At 41.5% G+C, this 24,840-nt stretch overlaps 1 protein-coding gene across 1 annotated transcript in view; it reads left to right on the top strand.

Moving 5' to 3' along the window:
• Positions 1-24,840, top strand: part of LOC110971039 (laminin subunit beta-1-like) — a 176,029-nt gene that overhangs the window by 150,341 nt on the left and 848 nt on the right. The window lies entirely within an intron of this gene.

The raw sequence follows: 24,840 nt of genomic DNA, 5'->3' as shown, positions 1-24,840 counted from the left end.
AGCCAGGCCCCCTTAGCCGGTGCGGACCGCAATAGCTTAGCTAGTGTAGCATCTGTTAGCCGTCCCTTAGCAGCGCCCGAACAGCCGGGTGGATGGGTGACAGTTCGTAGGAAAAACAGTCCTAAACTCAAGCCTGCTGTCCCGGCTCACCACAAACCGCTTCATGTTTCTAATCGTTTTTCCCCGCTCAGCGACACACCCGCTGAGAAACCAACTCTGATCATTGGCAGCTCCATAGTCAGAAACGTGAAGCTAGCGACACCAGCGACCATAGTTAAATGCCTCCCAGGGGCCAGAGCGGGCGCCATAGAAGCAAATTTGAAACTGCTGGCTAAAGATAATCGTAAATATAGTAAGATTGTTATTCACGTCGGCGGTAACGACACCCGGTTACGCCAATCGGAGGTCACCAAAATTAGCGTGGCATCGGTGTGTACTTTCGCCAAAACCATGTCGGACTCTGTAGTTTTCTCTGGACCCTTGCCTGATCTGACCAGCGATGACATGTTTGGCCGCATGTCGTCGTTTCGCCGCTGGTTGTCTATGTGGTGTCCATCAAACGACGTGGGCTTTATTGATAATTGGAGCTCTTTTTGGGGAAAACCTGGTCTGATTAGGAGAGACGGCATCCATCCCACTTTGGCTGGTGCAGCTCTCATTTCTAGGAATATGGCTGATTTTATTAGTACTCCTAAAGCATGACAACCCAGAGTTAAGACCAGGATGCAGAGCTGTAGTCTTATACACCTCTCTGCAGTTTCCTCACAGCTGTCACCCTCCAGTAATTCAGTTAACTTTATTGAGACTGTGTCTGTCCCCCGACCACCAAAATTCAATAAATTACACAAATCAAAAATATACAAAAGAAATAGTAACCACAAAAATTTAATAAAAATTAATACCACTATTTCAACAGAACACAGAGACAGGAAAATTAAATGTGGTCTGTTAAATATTAGATCTCTCTCGTCTAAATCTCTGCTAGTAAATGAGTTGATAACTGATCACCAGATTGATTTGTTCTGTTTGACTGAAACCTGGTTGCAGCAGGAAGAATTTGTTAGCCTAAACGAATCAACTCCCCCTAGTCATATTAACTGTCATATTCCTGGAATCACAGGCCGAGGAGGAGGAGTAGCAGCAATCTACCATTCTAGTTTAAAACTGAACCAGAGGCCTAAACCTGATTACAGCTCATTTGAAAATCTCACTCTTAGTCTCTCTCATCCAAATTTGAAAGCTCAGAAACCAGTTTTATTTGTTGTTATATATCGTCCTCCTGCTCCTTATTCTGAGTTTTTATCTCAATTCTCAGACTTTTTATCTGAATTAGTGCTCAGTTCAGACAAAGTTATAATTGTGGGTGACTTTAACATTCATGTTGACGTAGACAGCGACAGCCTTACAACAGCTTTTAATTCATTATTAGACTCAATTGGGTTTTCTCAACATGTAAATAAACCAACTCATAGTTTTAATCACACTCTTGACCTTGTCCTGACTTATGGCATAGAAATTGAAGAGTTAACAGTATTTCCCCAGAACCCTCTTCTTTCTGACCATTTTATGATAACATTTCAATTTAAAGTAAAGGATTGTTTAGCAGCTGAGAACAAATATCATTACAGTAGGTGTTTGTCTGACAATTCAGTATCTAAATTTAAGGAAATAATACCCTCACTGTTTACTTCAGCAACATTTACTGATAAATCAGAAGGCAATTATTATAATTTTACCCCCACAGAAGTGGATTATTATGTTAACAATGCTTCAGCCTCACTGCGTACAACTCTTGATAGTGTTGCACCTGTAAAAAAGAAAGTTATATCTCAGAGAAGACTTGCTCCTTGGTATAATTCCAGCTGCGGACTTTAAAGCAGGCATCCCGAAAGCTGGAAAGAAAGTGGTATTCCACTAATTCAGAGGAAGTGTATGTGGCTTGGAAAAATAGTCTAGTAATCTATAAAAAAGCTCTTCGTAATGCCAGGACAACTTATTATTCATCTTTAATAGATGAGAACAAGAACAACCCTAGGTTTCTCTTTAACACTGTAGCCAGGCTGACAAAGAGCCAGAGCTCTGTTGAACCTTGTATTCCTTTAGCTTTAACCAGTAACAACTTCATGAGCTTCTTTACACATAAAATAGTTAGGGTTAGGGTTAGGGTTAGGGTTAGTAGGGTTAGGTCGAGGGAAAGAGTCCCCTCTCCTTCTATTGAAGGAGACGGTGGGTGCACTGGCCATCCCCCGGAACTCCCCACGATTCCAGCCCCCCTGGAATTGTTGCTGCTGACGGAAGCGCTGCTTTCTGCGTCCGTAGCGCACCTCCTGCCATCCAAAGTCCATATTTGTGGACGATGGCTTTATCAAAATGTGATTAAAATAAATTAAAACAATTGTTCTTCAAATAAAATATGAATTTAAATTAAACTCCAATGAAAAAACAATAGAAAACAAAAAAGTGCCCACCAAAGCAACGTTTCGGCCCCTCTGGGCCTTCCTCAGGCTATGGGCACAGAGAAACAGGAGAGAAGCCGTTGTGTGTGCTCACTCTCCGAAGGTCTGGAGTGAAATGAGCTCTAATGCAGTGTTTCTCTTTACTTTGAATGTTAGTTTAGTTTTCAAGTCATTTCACTCCCAAATGAATTTAACTTGTATTATAAAGGTTTAGAACTAAATACCAAATGAACTTAACTTATTTTATATGTATAATATGTTTAATTGTATTTACAATGGTTTTAAATGGTTTTTAAGCGTTTTTTAAGCTTTTTACATGTTTTTAAGCGTTTTTTAAGGTTTTTACCTGTTTTTAAATGTCTTTTAAGTTTTTTACATGTTTTTAAGGGATTTTTAGTATTTTTACATGTTTTTAAGGGGTTTTTTAATGTTTTAACATGTTTTTTAGGGTATTTTTGATGTTTTTACATGTTTTTAAAGGGTTTTCAATATTTTTATATGTTTTTGTAGGGTTTTTGATGTTTTTACATGTTTTTTAGAGGTTTTTTAAGGTTTTTATAATTTTTTTGTGTATTTTTTTGTTTTTTGTCTTAAATAAATGAACTTAAAAATTACACTCAGAAACTATTTACATGAGGATGGGACTTAAGGTTAGGGCTTAGAGTGTAGGAGAAGTTAAGGTTAGGGCTAAGGGTCAGGGGGAAGTTAGGTGAAGGGTTAGGGTTAGGTGAAGGAATAAGGCCCCCTCAAGTTAGAGGGGAACCGTGGTGCACTGTCCATCCTGCCTTTAAGGTCAAACGCCAGGGACCACAGCCTCGAAGAATCCACGGGTAAGTATTTGTTCTAAATGTGCATTACTTTGCTTCTCCAATTCTTAATTCTGTTTTCCTTTTCTCTCCACAGGTTTTTCTGCAGCTGCGTCCGGATCCAGGTAAGTACAGGTAAGTTTTAACCTTGTTACTATAATTAGCTTTTTAAACTGCTTTTAGCTTTTTAGATCCAGGTAAGTACAGGTAAGTTTTAACCTTGTTTTTAAATTGTTTTTAAACTGTAATTAGCTTTTTACTCTTTTTAGCTTTTTAATCTGTTTTAAAACCTGTTTTGAGATTTCTATGACTGTTTTTAGCCTTTGAATATGTTACCCGTATACGGATTTTTTAACATGAGCTATTTTTAATCCCTTACTTGGGTTTTTATGCTGGTTTCGCCTTTGCTATATATGTAATAAAAAATAAAATGTAAAAACCAACCCGTCCCTGTGTGCCGTCTTTGTCTTCTGTCTATTTGTATTATTCTACTGGGGACTCGCATTTTGGGTCTACCCTTTTCCTTTGTTTCTAAGTGTGCACCCGGCGACGTTTCGACCTCTGTTCGGGTCTTCCTCAGGCCTAGCACACTGTCTGACTGACGGCTCCCCATACTGCGACCTCCCTATGGAGGTGGCTTGCCCCATGTGGCGCTCTCCCGAAGGAGAGGGCTTCCCATCCACCCCGGTCAAAAGAAAATCATAAAATGAACTATGCCTGACTTGGCTTCTATCTATACTAGTTTAGTTTATGAAAAAAGTGTTTTGATTAATTTCCTTAATTTAATTTGGCCGAATAGGGGACACGCTTCTCGGTTCTACCCTACAGGGGATCCGCTACTTGGGTCTTCCCTTTACATAGTTTAGGTTAAATAGGGGACACGCTTGGGTCTACCCTTTACATATATTTAGTTTAACAGGGCTCCTACTACTTGGGTCTACCCTCCAAACTGTTTAGTTTTAGAGGGGTCCCGCTACTTGGGTTTGCCCTTCAAAACTTTTTCTTAAGTAGATAATTAAAACACTTTTTCTCCTTTATATTAGGTTTTATAGCTTCTAATTTAGTTTTAGCTTTTAGGGGGTGGGAAAATTTCCTTTTTTGGGTTATTTAAGGGCTTTAAATTTAGCTTTTAGAGGGGCTTAATTAAGGTTAGAAAATGGGCTAGGGGATCCCTGGGTTAGGGTTAGGGTTAGGGTTAGGATTTATATATTCGGCCCCCTCCTGTGAGGGGAACCTTGGTGCACTGTCCATCCCCGGCTTGAGGTCCACCACCAGGGACCCAGGCCACCACCAAATGGGCTCACAAGACCCACAGCCCCTGGCTTATTTTAGAAAAGCACTGTAACTAGTCATGCTCAATTTAGCTTCGTTAATAACCGACTTGGCTTATTCCTTTTCTTTAACAGGTGACACGCTTCTTGGGTCTACCTCTTCGTAATAACCGACTTGGCTTATTCCTTTTCTTTTACAGGTGACACGCTTCTTGGGTCTACCTCTTCGATAGGGGACACGCTTCTTGGGTTCTACCCTTTAATTTAAAACAGGTAAGTAATTAAAGTGCTCTTCTCTTTTTTACAGGTTCCCGTGGTCCAGGTAAGTACACAAGGTAAGTATAGACTGTTTTTAAATTGACTGTATTTAGCCTATGAATTTAAACAACTTGTTTTTAATAGCTCTACTTAGCATATGAATTGGATTTTTTAGCTTGTTTTTAATGCCTCTTCTTAGGATTTTTTTTACAGCAACCAACGAACTATGTACATATTTACATGGACTTCAATAAAACCCTCCCCCCCCGGTAGTCGACTTGTTTTTTATATAGTGTGCATAGGGGCTACGTTTCGACCTCCATTCGGGTCTTCCTCAGGCCCTGCACACTATCCCCATACAAAAATCCCCGGGAGCAAGGTCCCGGAGATGTTGCCACCCCGAAGTCCCAAAGCAAAATGAGCCTCACTAGGCGTTTCCATCAACTATATTTAGTTTGTTACATCCCACACTTAGGTTTTAAATACATTTACTTAGTTTTTAACAACCCATACTTGGTTTTTAACACTTTTACTTAGTTTTCAAATACTCTTACTTGGTTTTTAACACTTACTTAGTTTTTAAAGAGGGATGGGGGTTGGCTTAGGGTTAGGGGGCGGGGTTAGGGTTAGGGAAGGGTCAGGGTTAGGGTTAGGGTTAGGACAAGGGAAGCTTCCCCTCCCTAAGGAGAAGGATGGTGCACGGTCCATCCACCCATTGCCAACCTCGGGACCCCAGTCCCAATCCTGTGGACGGGTGCGTGGGCGTTTCCTGCCCCGACTTACCACCGTCCATCCATCCATTTATATTGCTGTTTTTTTATATTTATTTTTTTAACAAAACAGCAAACAACTAAAAGCGCTTTCAAATAGAAAGGTAAACCAAAAAAGAAAACGTTTTTATGTTATAAGTAAAAAAATGAAATTCCAAAGGTTTTTAAATAAAATAAAACAATGAACTAAAGAAGGTGTGCTGTAAAACAAAATAAATCACGACGTTTCGACCCTTAATGGGTCTTCTTCAGGTGAAAAAGCAGCACACAAATAAATAGAAGTTGGCTCTGCAGTGGTAGTGATGTTCACTCATCGGCAGTCAGCTTCGAAATGAGCTTTATGCAGCGGTTTTTACATATACCATTTTCAATCGTCTTTTTTAATTTTCAATCGTCTTTTATATTTTCAGTCGCCTTTTTAATTTTCAATCGTCTTTTAACTGAATTTGTATTCCCATTGTTTTAAAGCATCCCTATACCTATGAATTCCCTTTTTAACCAATTTTAACCTCCAAAAAATCCCATAACCCTTTTTAACATGAATTAAGTATTAATATATAATTTTTAACCCTTTCTTTGCCAAATGAAATCATATCATAGTTTTTAACCCTATTTATAGAAATCCAATCATTTTAACCCTTGTCTTGTCAAATTAAATTATTTTTTAGTATAGTCTTGACCCTATTTATATTTTTTAGAAAATCCAATATTTATATTTTTAGAAAATCCAATATTTATATTTTTAGAAAATCCAATATTTATTCAAATTGTTACTTTATAAATGTTTTTAACAGTGTGTTAGGGTTAGGGCCAAGATAAGGGTTGGGGTTAGGGTTAATAAGGGTTGGGGTTAGGGCTTGGGGGAAAGGGTTAAGGTTAGGGTTAGGATTCAGGTTGGGGTTAGAGTTAAAGTAAGGGAGAAGTTAAGGTTAGGGATAGGGTCGGGGTTAGGGTTAGGATAAGGGGGAGGACTTAAGGTTAGGGTTAGGAAGAGGTCAGGGTTAGGATTAGAAACTCCTGAGAGGTTAAGTTTAGGGATTTGGGCCACATCAAGAGTCGACTAATTGCGTTTAATATTGAGGCCAAATGGTTCCCTTGTACCCAATAGAAATATCCAATACCTCTCCCTCTTTTTCCTCTCCCAATCAGTCCACCCCCTATTTCTTTCCAATCCCCCAATTTTAGCTGCATGCCAACCATGTCTTAAAAAATGAATAACAAAAAGCGTGTCCATTTCTTTTTTGTTTCTGACATTGTATCGATGCTGATACATACGAATGGACAGATTGTTTTTGGTCTCACCAACATATTTCGTACCGCACTTTGCACAAAAAATAATATAAACACAATTCTCCGATTTTGGAGTGAATCCCTGACGGATCCTAATCACACTGCCATTACGGGCATTTTTAACATGTGTCAGGTGAACAAATTGTTTTCCAATAAGTAAAGGTTTTGCAACCGTCAAAGGGCGTAATTTCGCATGAACCAGTAGATCTCTGAGATTCTTATTCCGCCTGTAAGCTGAAATAACTTTACAGTTCGGAATAATATCAACTTTTCCCATAATTTTTGCAAAGTTATCTTTCAATTGCCTATTTAATGTTATGCTTGTTGTAGAGAAAGTAGTAATTAAAGGGAGCAATTTAACATTGTCTTCCCTTCTTGTGTCCTGTCGAAAAGTTCGTAAACATTTCCTTAAAAAAGTCCGGGAATAACCCCTATTTCGCAATGCCCTGAACAATATAGTCACCGCTTCCCAGAAGTATTCATCCTTAGTGCATATCCGTTTAAATCTAAGTAACTGTGACTTAATTAGACCTGAAAACGTATGCCTAGGATGGAAGCTTTCCTTATGTAAAAGGGCGTGAGTATCCGTACTCTTGAAATAAAGTTTCACATCCAATTTTTTGGTTTCCTGAAAATCAGGTCCTTTAAACACAGTTGTGTCCAGGAAATTAATCCTTTCCCTATTTATTTCAAATTGTAGCTTAATAGACTGATCATGAGAATTCAAAGTGTCTACAAATTCCTGAAATTCTTGCTCCGTCCCGGTCCAAATTCCCCAAATGTCGTCTAAGTACCTAAGGTATTGTTCCGGTTGTTTTTTACATTTGGCCAACGCCTCTTTTTCCCAATATGCCATAAAATATTGGCATAGGCTGGCGCAAATTTCTTGCCCATAGCCGTGCCTTTTATTTGTAAATAAAATTTATCATTAAACATGAAATCATTCCGTGTCAAATTTATTTCTAACAATTTTAGGAGCTCCTCCTGTGGTCTTGTCGGATCAGGATGCTCACTAAATATTCTTTTTACACAATCAATTCCGGTTTTAATTGGGATGTTGGTATATAAAGCCTCAACATCCATCGAAAAAAAGAAAAAGTCAGATGAAATCCTAATGTTTTTAACTATCTCAATGAAATTATACGTATCTTTAACATATGATTTATGACGAACCGAAAGGGGATTCAAATAATAATCCAAATATTCTGCAGTGTAATAAGTTTCACTCCCGCAGTCGGAAACAATTGGTCTCCCCGGAGGGACCTCAAATGGAATTGTCCATTTCTCGGGAGCCTTATGAATTTTGGGTAAGATATAAAATCTACGTTCCCTAGGTTCCAGATTGCCCATCAAATACTTTTTTTGTTTTGCATTAATGAATTTTTTCTTTTTTAAAGTTTCCAAGATGTCCGCCACCATGGGGACCGTCTCCCAGAATATAGGTTTGTCCAATTTTTTGTAATATGTAGTGTCATTCAATTGACGTTCAACTTCAAATATGTATTGTTCCCTACTCAGGATAACCACCGCTGAACCTTTGTCAGCAGGTTTAATAACTACATGTTTGTAACTTTGTAATTCCATCAAGGCTACCCTTTCGGACCCTGATATGTTGTTTTCCTCTGTGATGAATTTAAAATATTTTGTAAAAGATCTCAAATCATGTTCGATCAATAATTTGACCTCTCGTGGCAGGTCCTCCAACTGGGGCGACCAATCCGAGGGTCCGACAAATGGTGGTATCGTGCCATCCTCCTCATCTCTATAGTAAGTAGCCAATTTAACTTTCCTGTGATAATTTTGCATATCCAATTCCAAATTGTGTTTATGAAATTTGCCCATAATAGGGGTTGGGACAAAAGATAGTCCCCTACTAAGTAACTGATGTTGTGCTTGAGAGAGGCTAAAATTTTTTGCCAATACCACCACGTCATGTGTTTTGGTAGAGCCTAAACCCTCTACCCCCTCCTGACTGGGATTCAGGGGGTGCAGGGGTTTAAATACTCCCACCAATGAGCAAACATTTCCTGTCCTGTCTGTGTTGTCCAGTGGACATCGTCTTCACATGTGGAGAAAAGATTCTCCGGCAGGAGAGGAATAAACGGCATGTTCCTCATAAGATGTTCGTTCAGTAGGTCCAAATTTTCTTGCTCTTCCATCGGGAGAGCAGAAGAATAATTCACCAAGGGGATCCATATTTCCGAATAGGGGAACGCCCTCTTGGTGGCTCTAATTGCCCCTTGCAAATTCTTAACAGTGGTCTCCTTGGTTTTGTTGGCCCTACTGTTGATCCCGAACGACAAAAGCACCTTCTCGACCACCAGACCTGTCGGTGGTACTGTTTTTTCCAAAAGGGACTGGGCGTGTCGAAAATTGGCCCCCGGAAAACTTTCAATTTGCAGGTCCTCCACATCGTGGTCCGGAAGGTGACACAAATTTGAATCTCCCATCCACAACCACTTCTTGGTCACCTTCAAAGTCCACTCAGTTAATTTCCTCTGAGTATTTTTATGCCTAAACACACTGAATCTGCGTGGCGGGGATTCTTCATCCGAAGTGGAAGACCAAAAAGGGTTGTAGGGTGTTCGCAAAGCAGGTCTTTGTACAGACTCCGGTGAGTCCTCCTGAGCTGACTGCACAGGAGACAAAGGACGCACAGGCTCAGGTGATTCCTCCTGAGCTGGCTGTACGGGGGACAAGGGACGACCAGGCTGAGGTGGTGCCTCTTGAGCTGGCTGTACGGGGGACAAGGGACGCACAGGCTGAGGTGCTTCCTCCCGGCCTGACTGTACAGAAGAAGGGGGACGCGCAGGCTCAGGTAATTCCTCCCGTGTTTGTTGTACAGGAGAAAGGGGACGCGCAGGCGATGCACCATGACTCGGTTCCTCTTGAGCCTCAATTTCTCTTAAGAGTGCTTGTCGCGCCTGTTCCAACGCCTGCGCTTTCTCCCTCTCCTGTTCATCCCTGAGTGCCTCAAAAATGGCCCTAACTTGTGCATGAGTGGAATTCTCTATTGGGGTAGTACACAGAGCGAACTCTTCATGTTCCGAGTCCGAATCCCAAAGGATGTAGCCCTGAGGTGGCCTCTGCACTTCCCTGGGTGGTCTAGGTGGTAGTGCCACTGCAGGAGAACTCCAATCTTGAGCCTTAACCACCGGTTCTGTCATTGTAGCCACCGAGGTCATCCCTAAGGGTTGATGTGGACTCCCTGTTTGGCTCTCCACGGTGGTTTGGTGTCTGGGCACTATCGGTGCTGGTTCTATGACCACTACCGTTGTTGGAGACTGCGTCTGACTTGAGGTTTCCGTCCGCTGTTCAGCGCTGGGCTGCTCAACGGGAGCTACCGGCTGGTCTCCCGGAGCAGCAGCACTCAACGCGACCGTAATCGAAGTCTCTGCTTCTTCAATAACCTCCCTGGTGATGCGAGAGAGATTACGTTTTGCCCAGCGGATCGCGACCTCTAAAGCCCCCTTCCAATTTGGAATGGTAAGGTCTTTCAGTTCTTCCAGCAAAACATCCAAAACCTCCTCATAATGTTGGGACAAAATGAGGTAGGTGGTAAAACCCCATTGCTTTGCATTCCCAACAATAAGGTCCCTAGTCTTTTGTGTGGGAATGGCTGGACGAATCATGGTGGATAGGGTTTCCACCGTCCTGGCAATCATCCGGGGTTCCTCCTTGCCCTCTATTGAGGCATTTTTAACATTTTTCAAATGATGCGTAGTTTTAATTATCGCATGCATTTTACGAGCTAATTTCCTAAATTGGGGAGTAGCTCTTTCCATACGAACCCCAGGACTGCCCCTACGTGGGGAAGGCCTCCTCCAGGTGTCCTGCCTCCCACGGGGGGGCGGAGGATAAAAAGACCCTCGAAAATTTTGAGGTCCTGAATATTGCGGAACCCTTGGTTGGGGCCAAGTTCCACCCCGATTGTATTGTGGTCCCGCCCCAGGACCTCTACCACGAGGAGAAACCCACCTTTGAGGTGGCCTAGGGTTCCATCCTCGGACTACCTCCGCATAAGTAGGGGCGGGAGGACTGGGGTACCGAGGCGGCGCAGGGGGAGGCACTGGCCGGTTAGGACAAGGGAAGCTTCCCCTCCCTAGGGAGAAGGATGGTGCACGGTCCATCCACCCATTGCCAACCTCGGGACCCCAGTCCCAATCCTGTGGACGGGTGCGTGGGCGTTTCCTGCCCCGCCTTACCACCGTCCATCCATCCATCTTATTACTGTCGTTTTGTTTTTTTATTTTTTTAAAAACAACAGCAAACAACTAAAAGCGCTTTCAAATAGAAAGGTAAACCAAAAAAGAAATATCTTATGTTGTAAATAAAAAAATGTTTTTCAAAGATTTTTAAATAAAATAAAACAATGAACTAAGGAAGGTGTGCTGTAAAGTAAAATAAACCACGACGTTTCGACCGTAAACGGTCTTCTTCAGGTGAAAAAAGCACACGAAAAAGTTGAAGTTGGCTCTCTGAGGTAAAAGAGGTGCGTACTCATCAGAGGTCAGCTTCGAAATGAGCTTTCTGCAGCAGTTTTTAGTTTTTGTATTTTCAATCGTCTTTTTTTTAATTTTCAATCGTCTTTTATATTTTCAGTCGTCTTTTTAGTTTTCAATCGTCTTTTAACTGAATTTGTATTCCCATTGTTTTAAAGCATCCCTATACCTATGAATTCCCCTTTTTAACCAATTTTAACCTCCAAAAAACTCCCATAACCCTTTTTAACATGAATTAAGTATTAATATATAATTTTTAACCCTGTCTTTGCCAAATGAAATAATATCATAGTTTTTAACCCTATTTATAAAAATCCAATCATTTTTAACCCTTGTCTTGTCAAATTAAATTATTTTTTAGTATAGTCTTGACCCTATTTATATTTTTTAGAAAATCCAATATTTATATTTTTAGAAAATCCAATATTTATATTTTTTAGAAAATCCAATATTTATTCAAATTGTTACTTTATAAATGTTTTTAACAGTGTGTTAGGGTTAGGGCCAAGATAAGGGTTGGGGTTAGGGTTAATAAGGGTTGGGGTTAGGGCTTGGGGGAAAGGGTTAAGGTTAGGGTTAGGATTCAGGTTGGGGTTAGAGTTAAAGTAAAGGGAGAAGTTAAGGTTAGGGATAGGGTCGGGGTTAGGGTTAGAATAAGGGGGAGGACTTAAGGTTAGGGTTAGGGTAAGGGTCAGGGTTAGGGTTAGGAAAAGGATTAGGAACCCACCCCCTCCGGTTGGAAAGGGTGGGAGGTGCACGGTCCATCCAACCCAAGGGTACCCCGCCTACACGGTCCCTCCTGTTTGGACGGGCCAACCTACGCCTCCGTCCATAGTGGACCTCAGTCCACTCTCCGTCCATGCGGAGCACTAAAAAATCAAACAAATAAAGGAGGCTTCCCCTAACAATGAGAAGTAAATCCCTATAAACGTAAAAAACAAAAAACAAACAACTAAGGGAGGCTTCCTATAAAATTAGGAAGTGATTTACTTTTTTTTAAGATGAAAGAATAAACAAAAAACGCCTTCCAAAAATAAAGGAAGGGAAAAAATATTTATTTTAAAATAAAATATGAATTTAAATTAAACTCCAATCAAACAAACAAAATCCCCAAAGAAAAACAAAGAAAACGCAAAAGGTGCCCACCAAAGCAACGTTTCGGCCCACCTGGGCCTTCTTCAGGCAGTGGGCACACTGAAAACTACTGCAAACTGAGAGAGCTGCTCTGGAGATGCTCCCTCTTCGAAGCTCTGAAGTAAAATGAGCTGTGAGACTGGCCCTCCAGCTTATATAGCAGTGGGAGTGGCCAGTAAATAATTTGTTTTAACTTAGGTTTTGTAATGATAGTTTTTAGTTTTCAGTCGTTTTTACTGTAAAATGAATTGTAAATTATATTTTTAAGGTTTTTAGCTTAGGATAAATGTTTTTTTAACTAAGAATAATGTTTTTAACGATTTTTAACTTAGGATAAATGTTTTTAAAGGTTTTTAACTTAGAATAATAGTTTTTAAAGGCTTTTTAACTTAGGATTAACATTTTTAAACAATGTTTTTAAAGATTTATAACGTAAAGTGTTATTTTTTATTGTTTTTATCTGTTTTTTTAGGTTTTTTGTTGTTTTTATCTGTTTTAATATCTTTTTGTTGTTTTTTTCTTTTACCATAAATAAGAACTATACTACAATTTGGAATTAAAGTAAAATTATAGGGTTAAAAATCAAATGTAGGGCATAAGGTAAAATTAAGGTTAGAGTCAAATTAGGTTTAGGGCTAGGGCCAATTAGGTTTAGGGTCAAATTTAGGTTTAGGGCTAGGGCCAAATTTAGGTTGAGGGTCCAAATTAGGTTTAGGGCTGAAAACAAAATTAATTTTAGGGTCAATTAGGTTCAGGACTAGGGCCAAAATTAGGTTTAGGGCTAGGGTTCAGAGTCCCAGTGATGTTAAGGTTAGGGATAAGTTAAGGTTAGGGATAAATAGACATTTAGTCATGGGCCTTAAGGTTAGGGTAAGGATAAGGGGCAGGGTTAGAATTATTAATTTTAAGGTCAATTAGGTTTAGGACTAGGGCCAAAATTAGGTTTAGGACTAGGGTTCAGAGTCCCAGTGATGTTAAGGTTAGGGATAAGTTAAGGTTAGGGATAAATAGACATTTAGACATGGGCCTTAGGGTTAGGGTAAGGATAAGGGGCAGGGTTAGAATTAAGGTAAAAACCAAAGTTAAGTCTAGTCACGGAAATTAGGATTAGGATTAAGGTTAGGGATAGGGTTAGTAATCTGTACATTTAACCCATATGGTTCCCTAGTTCCCAATAAATAAATCCAAAAACGTTCCTTCCTCTTACGCTCCCAATCTGACCAACTCAAATTTCTTTGTAGCCCCGCCATTCTCACCCAATCCAATCCATGAAATAAGAAATGTCTAACCACAGGTGTATGAACTTCTTTCCTGTTCTTAATGTTGTACCTGTGCTGCATCATACGTGTTGACAAAGAATTTTTTGTTTCTCCTACATATTTCATACCACATTTAGCACAATATATAACATAAACACAGTTCTTGGATCTTGTACTAAACCCTTGTTTGATTTTTATAATGTTTTTAGTCTGACTATTCCTAATAAATTTTAGCCTTGAAAATTGGGCTTCCAACAATTGTGGTTTCATCCTTGTCAACGATGGAAGTTTGGCCTTAACCAACAGGTCCCTTAAATTGGGATTCCTTCTGTAGGCCGAAATGACCTTTGACCTAGGACAGATGTCTGTGTCCCCCAATAAGGCATCAAAATTGTTCTTCCATTTGTTATTTAATTGCTTGCCGCAAAGACTGTATGTGGTAATCAGAGGAATTTTGTTGTCTCGTACCTCATCCTTCTTCTGCTGGAAGGTACGTAAACAATGTCTCAAGAAGGGCCGTGAATATCCCCGTCTCCGTAGAGCCTTAAAGAGGATTTTCACTGCTACAAAAAAGTCCTCTTCCTGGGTACAAATCCTCCAAAAACGCAAGATTTGAGATTTGACCAATCCTGCGAATGTGTGCCTAGGATGGAAACTTGATTTATACAACAGGGCATGTGTATCCGTTTTTTTGAAATACACCTTCACATCCAAACTTTGATTGTCTTGGAAGCCTGTTTTCTTATAAACTGTAGTGTCCAAGAAATTAATTTCAGACTGATTGATTTCAGCCTGAAGTTTGATGGAAGGATCGTGGGAATTCAAAATACCCACAAATTCCCGAAACTCATCTTCAGATCCCTGCCAAATCCCCCAGATATCGTCAAGATATCTCAAATAATGTAACGGCTTTCTCGTACATTTACGAAAGACCTCCTCCTCCCAGTTGGCCATAAAGATATTGGCATACGCCGGGGCAAATTTCTTCCCCATGGCCGTACCCTTAATTTGTAAATAAAATTGTTCATTAAACACAAAATCATTCCTTCTGAGATTAATTTCCAATAATTGCAATAACTCAAAATCTGGCCTTTTGGGGTCGGGGTACTTAGCCAAAATTTTTTTAACAGAACTCAAACCAGCCGTGATATCAATATTAGTATATAAACTTTCCACATCCATTGAAAAAAAATATGAATTGGCAGGAATCTTCAAATTTTTAACCATCTCTATGAAGTGGTACGTATCCTTCACATAAGCAGGGTGCTTATTAGAAAGCGGATTCAGATAAAAATCTAAATATTCCGCAATATAATAGGTCTCACTCTCACAGTCAGAGACGATTGGTCTCCCGGGAGGAATCTCATGCGGGACCGTCCATTTTTCTGGATCCTTGTGGATCTTGGGAAGAATATAAAACCTTCTTTCCCTTGGCTCCTTGCTTCCCTTCAGATATTGTTCTTGTCTTGCATTAATGAATTTTTTCTTCCTCAATTGAAGCAGTATTTTTTCCACCATAGGCACAGTTTCCATATACATAGGTTTTAACAATTTTTTATAATAAACACTGTCGTTCAATTGTCTCTGAACTTCAAAAATGTATTGTTCCCTGCTAAGTACGACAACCGCAGATCCCTTATCTGCGGGCTTGATGACAATATTTTTAGCTTTTTGTAACTCACGTAATGATTTGACTTCCTGTGTAGATAAATTGTATTGTTCTCGAAATGATCTATAATGTTGTTCTAATGTGTCCAAATCCGTTTTAATCAATTCTCCTATCTGCGGTGGTAATTTGTCTACAGGGGGAGACCAGGCAGATTTTCCCATAAAGGGTTTTCTGTCCTTTCCCCCTTTGTCCTTAAAATATGTAGTTAGCTTGATTTTTCGATGATATTCCTGTAAATCCAATTGGAATTGTTGCTTCTGATCCCTGCCTATGTCAATTGTTGGAATGAAGGATAAGCCTCTTGATAAAAGATCATATTGTGGTCTGGACAATTTAAAATCTTTAGCCAATACCACAACATCCTGACCTGAGAGAGGTCTTGCTCCTTGCACCCCCTCCTGTTCTGAGCTTAAGGGGTGTTGGAGTTTAAAAAGCTCAGCCAATGATCCAACATGGCTTGAGCTGTATCCTCCGTCCAATGGATATCATCCGCCTCAACCTTAAACCGGTTCTCAGGCAGAAGAGGAATAAATCCCATATTCCTCTGAATATGGTCATTGAGAATCTGAAGATTCTCTTGTTCCTCATCTGGAAGTGTTGAGGAAAAATTGATCAACGGGACCCAAACCTCTGCAAAGGGGAACCGTTTCTTTGCAGATCTAACGGCCCCCTGCAGATTTTTGACTGTGGTTTCCCTAGGCTTATTTGTCCTACTGTTGATGCCAAAGGACAAGATCACTCTTTCCACCGTCAGGCCTGTTGGAGGTATCATTTTTTCCATTAATGCCTGAGCATGGCGGAAGTGGCCTCCCGGGAAACTCTCTACCTGCAAATCCCTGCAAAGGTAGTCCGGAATCTTACTCAAATTGGAGTCCCCGATCACCAGCCACTTTTTAGTGACCACCAAACCCCAATCTGTGAGCTTCCGTTGAGTATTAATATGTCTCCTGACCTGAAAGCGCGGTTCAGGAGCAATAAAATGATCTGCGGAGTCCTCAAAAAAATCATCGTCCTCCTCTAAGTCCAACTCCCTATGGACATCAACACTCTCCTGACCGGGAGATAGCTCACCAAGATCAAACACAACCGGAGGAATTTGAGCTGCAAGCTGTGCCCTCTCATATTCCGCCTCTTGAGCGTCAAACATCGCCGCCAATTCCATATGAGTAGAGTCCTGAGCGGGGGCCTCCAGGACTCTCCAGTCCTCCGAGTCTTCAGTTCTCTCCTCCTGAAGATCCTCATCATCAGACACTATCACTCCCCAGGTCCTCTTTCTAACGACCCTCTGCTCTCGGGGAGATTCCACTTTTGGGAGCAGTTCATCCACTGTTTGTGTGTCACCGTCTGTCATAATTCCCACCGAGCGACGCTGAACTGAGCGTTCACCCTGTGGCTCTTGTGGGGTCTCTGTTGCAACCGCCACCGTGTGACGCTGGACTGAATGTACCTCACGGGGTTGTTGTGGGGTCTCTGTTGCAACCGCCACCGTGTGACGCTGGACTGAACGTACCTCACGGGGTTGTTGTAGAGTCTCTGTTGCAACCGACACCGTGTGACGCTGGACTGAACGTACCTCACGGGGTTGTTGTGGGGTCTCTGTTGCAACCGCCACCGTGTGACGCTGGACTGAACGTACCTCACGGGGTTGTTGCGGGGTCTCTGTGGCAACCCCCACCGTCTGCTGTGGGGCTGGCGGCTGTTCTGGCTGTTGTGGACCTCCGCCAGTGGTGTGTACCACTATCAGAGCCTCCACATGGTCAATTACATCCTGTGACACACGAGGAATGTTCCTCCTGGCCCATCGCACTGCCACCTGAAAGGCAGACTTCCAATCAGGAATCATGAGCTCAGGAAGGTCCTTCAAGACCATATCCATACCAGCCTGATAATGATCCATCAGGATGGTCAGGGTATTGTAACCCCAGTTGGTAGCATTCCCCCTGATAAAATCAGCCGTGCGTTCGGTTGGGGCCGCAGGTTTGATCATCTGGGATAATATTTCCACCATTCTGGAAATCATCCTCGGCTCCCCCGTACCCTCCTTAGGCGAGACATTCTGGAGGTGGTGAGCCATTTTGATCAAAGTATGGAACTTGCGTACCAAACGGCCAAATGGTGGGTCTGCTGCCTGTCGCCTAACCCCATCAGACTGCGTCCTTTTTGAAAAAAATTGTCTCGGGGCCGGTCTGGGGTCAATTTGGCGATTTTGTACCACCCAAGCAAACGAGCGTGATTGTGGACCAAAATAACGGGGCACCCTTGGGGGAGGCACTGGCCGATTAGGAAAAGGATTAGGAACCCACCCCCTCCGGTTGGAAAGGGTGGGAGGTGCACGGTCCATCCAACCCAAGGGTACCCCGCCTACACGGTCCCTCCTGTTTGGACGGGCCAACCTACGCCTCCGTCCATAGTGGACCTCAGTCCACTCTCCGTCCATGCGGAGCACTAAAAAATCAAACAAATAAAGGAGGCTTCCCCTAACAATGAGAAGTAAATCCCTATAAACGTAAAAAACAAAAAACAAACAACTAAGGGAGGCTTCCTATAAAATTAGGAAGTGATTTACTTTTTTTTAAGATGAAAGAATAAACAAAAAACGCCTTCCAAAAATAAAGGAAGGGAAAAAATATTTATTTTAAAATAAAATATGAATTTAAATTAAACTCCAATCAAACAAACAAAATCCCCAAAGAAAAAACAAAGAAAACGCAAAAGGTGCCCACCAAAGCAACGTTTCGGCCCACCTGGGCCTTCTTCAGGCAGTGGGCACACTGAAAACTACTGCAAACTGAGAGAGCTGCTCTGGAGATGCTCCCTCTTCGAAGCTCTGAAGTAAAATGAGCTGTGAGACTGGCCCTCCAGCTTATATAGCAGTGGGAGTGGCCAGTAAATAATTTGTTTTAACTTAGGTTTTGTAATGATAGTTTTTAGTTTTCAGTCGTTTTTACTGTAAAATGAATTGTAAATTATATTTTTAAGGTTTTTAGCTTAGGATAAATGTTTTTTTAACTAAGAATAATGTTTTTAACGATTTTTAACTTAGGATAAATGTTTTTAAAGGTTTTAACTTAGAATAATAGTTTTTAAAGGCTTTTTAACTTAGGATTAACATTTTTAAACAATGTTTTTAAAGATTTATAACGTAAAGTGTTATTTTTTATTGTTTTTATCTGTTTTTTTAGGTTTTTTTGTTGTTTTTATCTGTTTTAATATCTTTTTGTTGTTTTTTTCTTTTACCATAAATAAGAACTATACTACAATTTGGAATTAAAGTAAAATTATAGGGTTAAAAATCAAATGTAGGGCATAAGGTAAAATTAAGGTTAGAGTCAAATTAGGTTTAGGGCTAGGGCCAATTAGGTTTAGGGTCAAATTTAGGTTTAGGGCTAGGGCCAAATTTAGGTTGAGGGTCCAAATTAGGTTTAGGGCTGAAAACAAAATTAATTTTAGGGTCAATTAGGTTCAGGACTAGGGCCAAAATTAGGTTTAGGGCTAGGGTTCAGAGTCCCAGTGATGTTAAGGTTAGGGATAAGTTAAGGTTAGGGATAAATAGACATTTAGTCATGGGCCTTAAGGTTAGGGTAAGGATAAGGGGCAGGGTTAGAATTATTAATTTTAAGGTCAATTAGGTTTAGGACTAGGGCCAAAATTAGGTTTAGGACTAGGGTTCAGAGTCCCAGTGATGTTAAGGTTAGGGATAAGTTAAGGTTAGGGATAAATAGACATTTAGACATGGGCCTTAGGGTTAGGGTAAGGATAAGGGGCAGGGTTAGAATTAAGGTAAAAACCAAAGTTAAGTCTAGTCACGGAAATTAGGATTAGGATTAAGGTTAGGGATAGGGTTAGTAATCTGTACATTTAACCCATATGGTTCCCTAGTTCCCAATAAATAAATCCAAAAACGTTCCTTCCTCTTACGCTCCCAATCTGACCAACTCAAATTTCTTTGTAGCCCCGCCATTCTCACCCAATCCAATCCATGAAATAAGAAATGTCTAACCACAGGTGTATGAACTTCTTTCCTGTTCTTAATGTTGTACCTGTGCTGCATCATACGTGTTGACAAAGAATTTTTTGTTTCTCCTACATATTTCATACCACATTTAGCACAATATATAACATAAACACAGTTCTTGGATCTTGTACTAAACCCTTGTTTGATTTTTATAATGTTTTTAGTCTGACTATTCCTAATAAATTTTAGCCTTGAAAATTGGGCTTCCAACAATTGTGGTTTCATCCTTGTCAACGATGGAAGTTTGGCCTTAACCAACAGGTCCTTAAATTGGGATTCCTTCTGTAGGCCGAAATGACCTTTGACCTAGGACAGATGTCTGTGTCCCCCAATAAGGCATCAAAATTGTTCTTCCATTTGTTATTTAATTGCTTGCCGCAAAGACTGTATGTGGTAATCAGAGGAATTTTGTTGTCTCGTACCTCATCCTTCTTCTGCTGGAAGGTACGTAAACAATGTCTCAAGAAGGGCCGTGAATATCCCCGTCTCCGTAGAGCCTTAAAGAGGATTTTCACTGCTACAAAAAAGTCCTCTTCCTGGGTACAAATCCTCCAAAAACGCAAGATTTGAGATTTGACCAATCCTGCGAATGTGTGCCTAGGATGGAAACTTGATTTATACAACAGGGCATGTGTATCCGTTTTTTTGAAATACACCTTCACATCCAAACTTTGATTGTCTTGGAAGCCTGTTTTCTTATAAACTGTAGTGTCCAAGAAATTAATTTCAGACTGATTGATTTCAGCCTGAAGTTTGATGGAAGGATCGTGGGAATTCAAAATACCCACAATTCCCGAAACTCATCTTCAGAATCCCTGCCAAATCCCCAGATATCGTCAAGATATCTCAAATAATGTAACGGCTTTCTCGTACATTTACGAAGACCTCCTCCTCCCAGTTGGCCATAAAGATATTGCATACGCCGGGGCAAATTCTTCCCCATGGCCGTACCCTTAATTTGTAAATAAAATTGTTCATTAAAACACAAATCATTCCTTCTGAGATTAATTTCCAATAATTGCAATAACTCAAATTCTGCCCCTGGATATAGAACGTTGTTCTGTTTGATTGCGTCTCTGTAGGACCAATAACAGGTCTGACCTGAATCCACTGCAGAACAGGAACACTTTAGGCCTAGCCTGACAGCCTTCAGAGTTGTCAACGGAATTCAGTGAAAGTTATCAGGGAAGTCAGTGGTAAACATTTAAACATCACATTGCTGCCCACAGTTTAGTCCACCATCTCCATGGTAACGGTATACTTTCATTTTCTGCTCACGTCTGAAAGTTATCGGTGACATTTCCTTCATATAAAGTATTTTTTTAAAATGCTGTTAACCACGTAACATCCCACCCACCCACAGCTGCTTATGGTAACCAGGCACAGTGTTTTCTGCTAATGTGGTGTTTCCGCTAACGTGGTGTTTTCTGTTAACGTGCTAACGCGGTGTTTCTGCTGACGTGGTGTTTCTGCTAACGTGCTAACATGGTGTTTCTGCTAACGTGTTCTTGTACGTGGTGTTTCTGTAACGTAGGTTGTTTTCTGCTAACATGACGTCTTCTGCTAACGAGGTGTTCCTGTTAACGTGCTATTGTTGGTGTTTCTGCTTAAAGTGGTGTTTTCTGCTAACGTGGTGTTTCTGCTAACGTGCTAACATTGTATTTCTGCTAACGTGGTGTTTCTGTTAACGTGGTGTTTCTGCTAATGTGGGTTTTCTTCTAACGTGTTTCTGCTAATGTGCTAATGTGGTGTTTCTGCGAACGTGTTCTGCTACGTGGGTTCTGTTAACGTGGTGTTTCTGCTAATGTTGTGTGTTTGTTAACGTGCTACGTGGTGTTTCTGCTAACATGGTGTTTCTGCTAACGTGGTGTTTCTGCTAACGTGCTAACGAGGTGTTTCTGCTAACGTGTTTCTGTTAATGTGTTTTTCTGCTAACGTACTAATGTGGCATTTTCTGCTAACATGGTGTTTTCTGCTAACGTGGCATTTCTACTAACGTGTTTCTGCTAACGTGGCGTCTCTGTTAACGAGGTGTTTCTGCTAAGTGCTAACGTAGCGTTTTTCTGCTAACGTGGCGTTTTCTGCTTAACGTGCTAACGTGACATTTTCTGCTAATGTGGTGTTTCTGCTAACGTGCTAAAGTGGCGTTTTCTGCTAATGTGGTGTTTGCTAATCTGGTGTTTCTGCTAACGAGGTGTTTCTGTTAAGTGGTGTGTCTGTTAACGTGGTGGGTTTTTTTTGCTGACGAGGTGTTTCTTGCTAACGTGACATTTTCTCCTAACGTTGGTGTTTCTGCTAATGTGACATTTTCTGCTAACGTGCTACGTGACATTTTCTGCTAACGTCATGTTTTTGTTAATGTGGTGTTTCTGCTAACGTTGGTGTTTCTGCTAACGAGGTGTTTCTGCTAACGTGAACATTTTTTCCTAACGTGGTGTTTCTGCTAATGTGACATTTTCTGCTAACGTGCTAACGTGACATTTTCTGCTAACGTCATGTTTTTGTTAATGTGGTGTTTCTGCTAACGTGGTGTTTCTGCTAACATCATGTCTCTGCTACGAGGTGTTTTCTGCTAACGTGCTAACGTGGTGTTTCTGCTAATGTGGTGTTTCTGCTAATGTGGTGTTTCTGCTAACGAGGTGTTTCTGCTAACGTGGTGTTTCTGCTAACGTGCTAACGTGGTGTTTTCTGCTAATGTGGTGTTTCTGTTAACGTGGTTTTTCTGCTAACGTGGTGTTTCTGCTAACGTACTAACGTGGCATTTCCTGCTAATGTTGGCATTTTTCTGCTATCATGGTGTTTTCTGCCTAACGTGGCATTTCTACTAACGTGGTGTTTCTTCTAATGTGATATTTCTGCTAACGTGGTGCTTCTGCTAATGTGTTTCTGCTAATGTGATGTTTCTGCTAACGTGCTAACGTGGTGTTCTGTTAACTTGGTGTTTCTGCTAACGTGCTAACGTGGTGTTTCTGTTAACTTGGTTGTTTCTGCTTAACGGGTGATTTCTTCTAACGTGGTGTTTCTGCTTACGTGCTAACGTGGTGTTTCTGCTAACGTGTTTCTGTTAACGTGGTGCTCTGCTAATGTGGTGTTTCTGCTAACGTGGTATTTCTGCTAACGTGGTGTTTCTGCTAACGTGCTAACATGGTGTTTCTTTTTAACGTATTAATGTGGATTTTCTGCTAACATGGCATTTCTACTAACGTGGCGTTCCTCTAATGTGGTGTTTCTGCTAACGTGGTGTTTCTGCTAATGTGATGTTTCTGCTCACGTGGTGTTTCTTGCTAACGTGACATTTTTCTGCTAATGTGGTGTTTTCTGCACGTGGCGTTTCTTGCTAATGTGGCGTTTCTGCTAATGTGTGTTTCTGCTAACATGTGTTTTCTGCTAACGAGGTGTTTCTGCTAACGTGGCGTTTCTGCAACGTGACATCTCTGCTAACGTGACATCTCTACTAACGAGGTGTTTCGGCTAACGTGGTAACGAGGTGTTCTTGCCTAACGTAGTGTTTCTGTTAACAAGGTGTTTTCTGCTATAAGTGCTAACGTGGCGTTTTCTGCTAGTGTCCTAATGTCACATTTTCTGCTAACGTGGTGTTTCTGCTACCGGGTGTTTCTGCTAACGTGGAGTCTCTGCTAACAAGGTGTTTCTGCTAGTGTGCTAACGTGACATTTCTTACTAACGAGGTGTTTATGCTAAGTGGTATTCTGCTAATGTGGTGTTTCTGCTAACGTAGAGTCTCTGCTAACGAGGTGTTTCTGCTAGTGTGCTAACGTGACATTTTCTGCTAACGGGTGTTTCTGCTAAGTTGGCATCTCTGCTAACGGTGTTTTCTGCTAACGTGCTAATGTGTCATTTTCTGCTAACGTGGCACTTTCTGCTAATGTGCTAACGTGACATTTTCTGCTAATGTGGTGTTTCTGCTAACGTGGTGTTTCTGCTAACGTGACGTCTTTGCTAAGGAGGTGTTTCTCTGGTAACATGGTGTTTTCTGCTAATGTGCACATGACATTTTCTGCTAACGTGGTGTTTCTGCTAATGTGGCATCTCTGCTAACGAGGTGTTTCTGCTAACGTGCTAATGTGTCATTTTCTGCTAACGTGGCATTTTCTGCTAATGTGCTAACGTGACATTTTCTGCTAATGTGGTGTTTTCTGCTAACGTGACGTCTTTGCTAAGGGAGGTGTTTCTGGTAACATGGTGTTTTCTGCTACGTGGTGTTTTAACTTACAGTCTGACGGAGGAGGTAAGAGGTGTGATGTCAGTGTGATGTCACCTTTCAGTAGCTGCAGCTTGCCACTGGCCTGCAGGCAGCAGCTCTTTGGCTTCCTGCTGCAGTGACTCCGCCTCTTTTTAGCTGTCGGCCACGCCCCTGCTTCTGATCAATCAGCTGCTCCACTGTGGCGTACTTCTCCTTCAACTCGAGTCCAGGTCCTAAACACACACAGAAACAGACTCGACTACAAAACTACAAATGTTTGAATCACCTGCTGAGCGTGATGACCTGACAGGTTGAGCTCACCTTTTTCACCTCCTCTGCAATCTTTCGATGCTCCCTGCTCCTGATTGCGTCCGTTCAGTGCTCAGAGTGATGTTCAGAAGCTTTGCCTCTCAGCAGTGTCACGTCCTGCTCAAGCTCTGCAGCCTCTTGGTTGCATTATTCAGCTTGAGTTCTGCGTCTGCCGTCTCCGACTCCACCTGAACACAGCACAGATAGGGTTAGCCTATATGTTACCTTGGTGTTTTCAACAGGAACGTCTGTCAAGGCAGCACCAGGTGACATGTCCAGGATGTCTGTGGGAGACGGTACTGACTGGGACAGCAGGATGTTGGCGTTCTGGATGTCAGCAGAGGCCTGCTGGATGGCGCTGCTGGCGGCGACTGAGCTCTCTGAGCTTCTTCCAGAGCTTTGCTTTACTCTCCTGCAGAGTCCTTCACTTCAGCCGCCTCATCACTGAGGAACCAGAAGAGACATTTTACCATCTCATTACAGACTGCGGACGGGTAAGGTTTAGAGACTTTCTAGGACCAACATATCAATAAAGCAATCTGATGGCAGTTCTGACTTCATGAGGGTCACTGAAGGATCCTTGTTGAAATAGAGCTACATCCTGGAACCTGTTGGAGTTCCATCAGTTCTTGCTGAAGCATCTCCAGCAGATGTCATGGAATGTGTCCAGGTAAAGCAGTGCTCACCTAGCTTGGCGCGCTTGGTCCAGCAAGTTCTCTGCCTCCGAATGTCATCAGCGCTTTGCTGCAAGATGGTTTCTACATGTCCAGTTCTTCCCACTCTCTGCCGGATCTCATCGGTAAGGTTCTGCAGCAGACCTGGTGTGGTTGGCATCTGCATGGCCAGAACCTCAGTAGCCACCAGCTCAAATGCTCTCCAGGTCGCAGGCATTCAATTCTT

This window comes from Acanthochromis polyacanthus, chromosome 8 (assembly GCF_021347895.1).
Source record: "Acanthochromis polyacanthus isolate Apoly-LR-REF ecotype Palm Island chromosome 8, KAUST_Apoly_ChrSc, whole genome shotgun sequence".
NCBI lineage: Eukaryota > Metazoa > Chordata > Actinopteri > Pomacentridae > Acanthochromis > Acanthochromis polyacanthus.
Note: the sequence above shows the minus strand (reverse complement) of the source record. Positions and strands in the feature narration are given on the sequence as shown.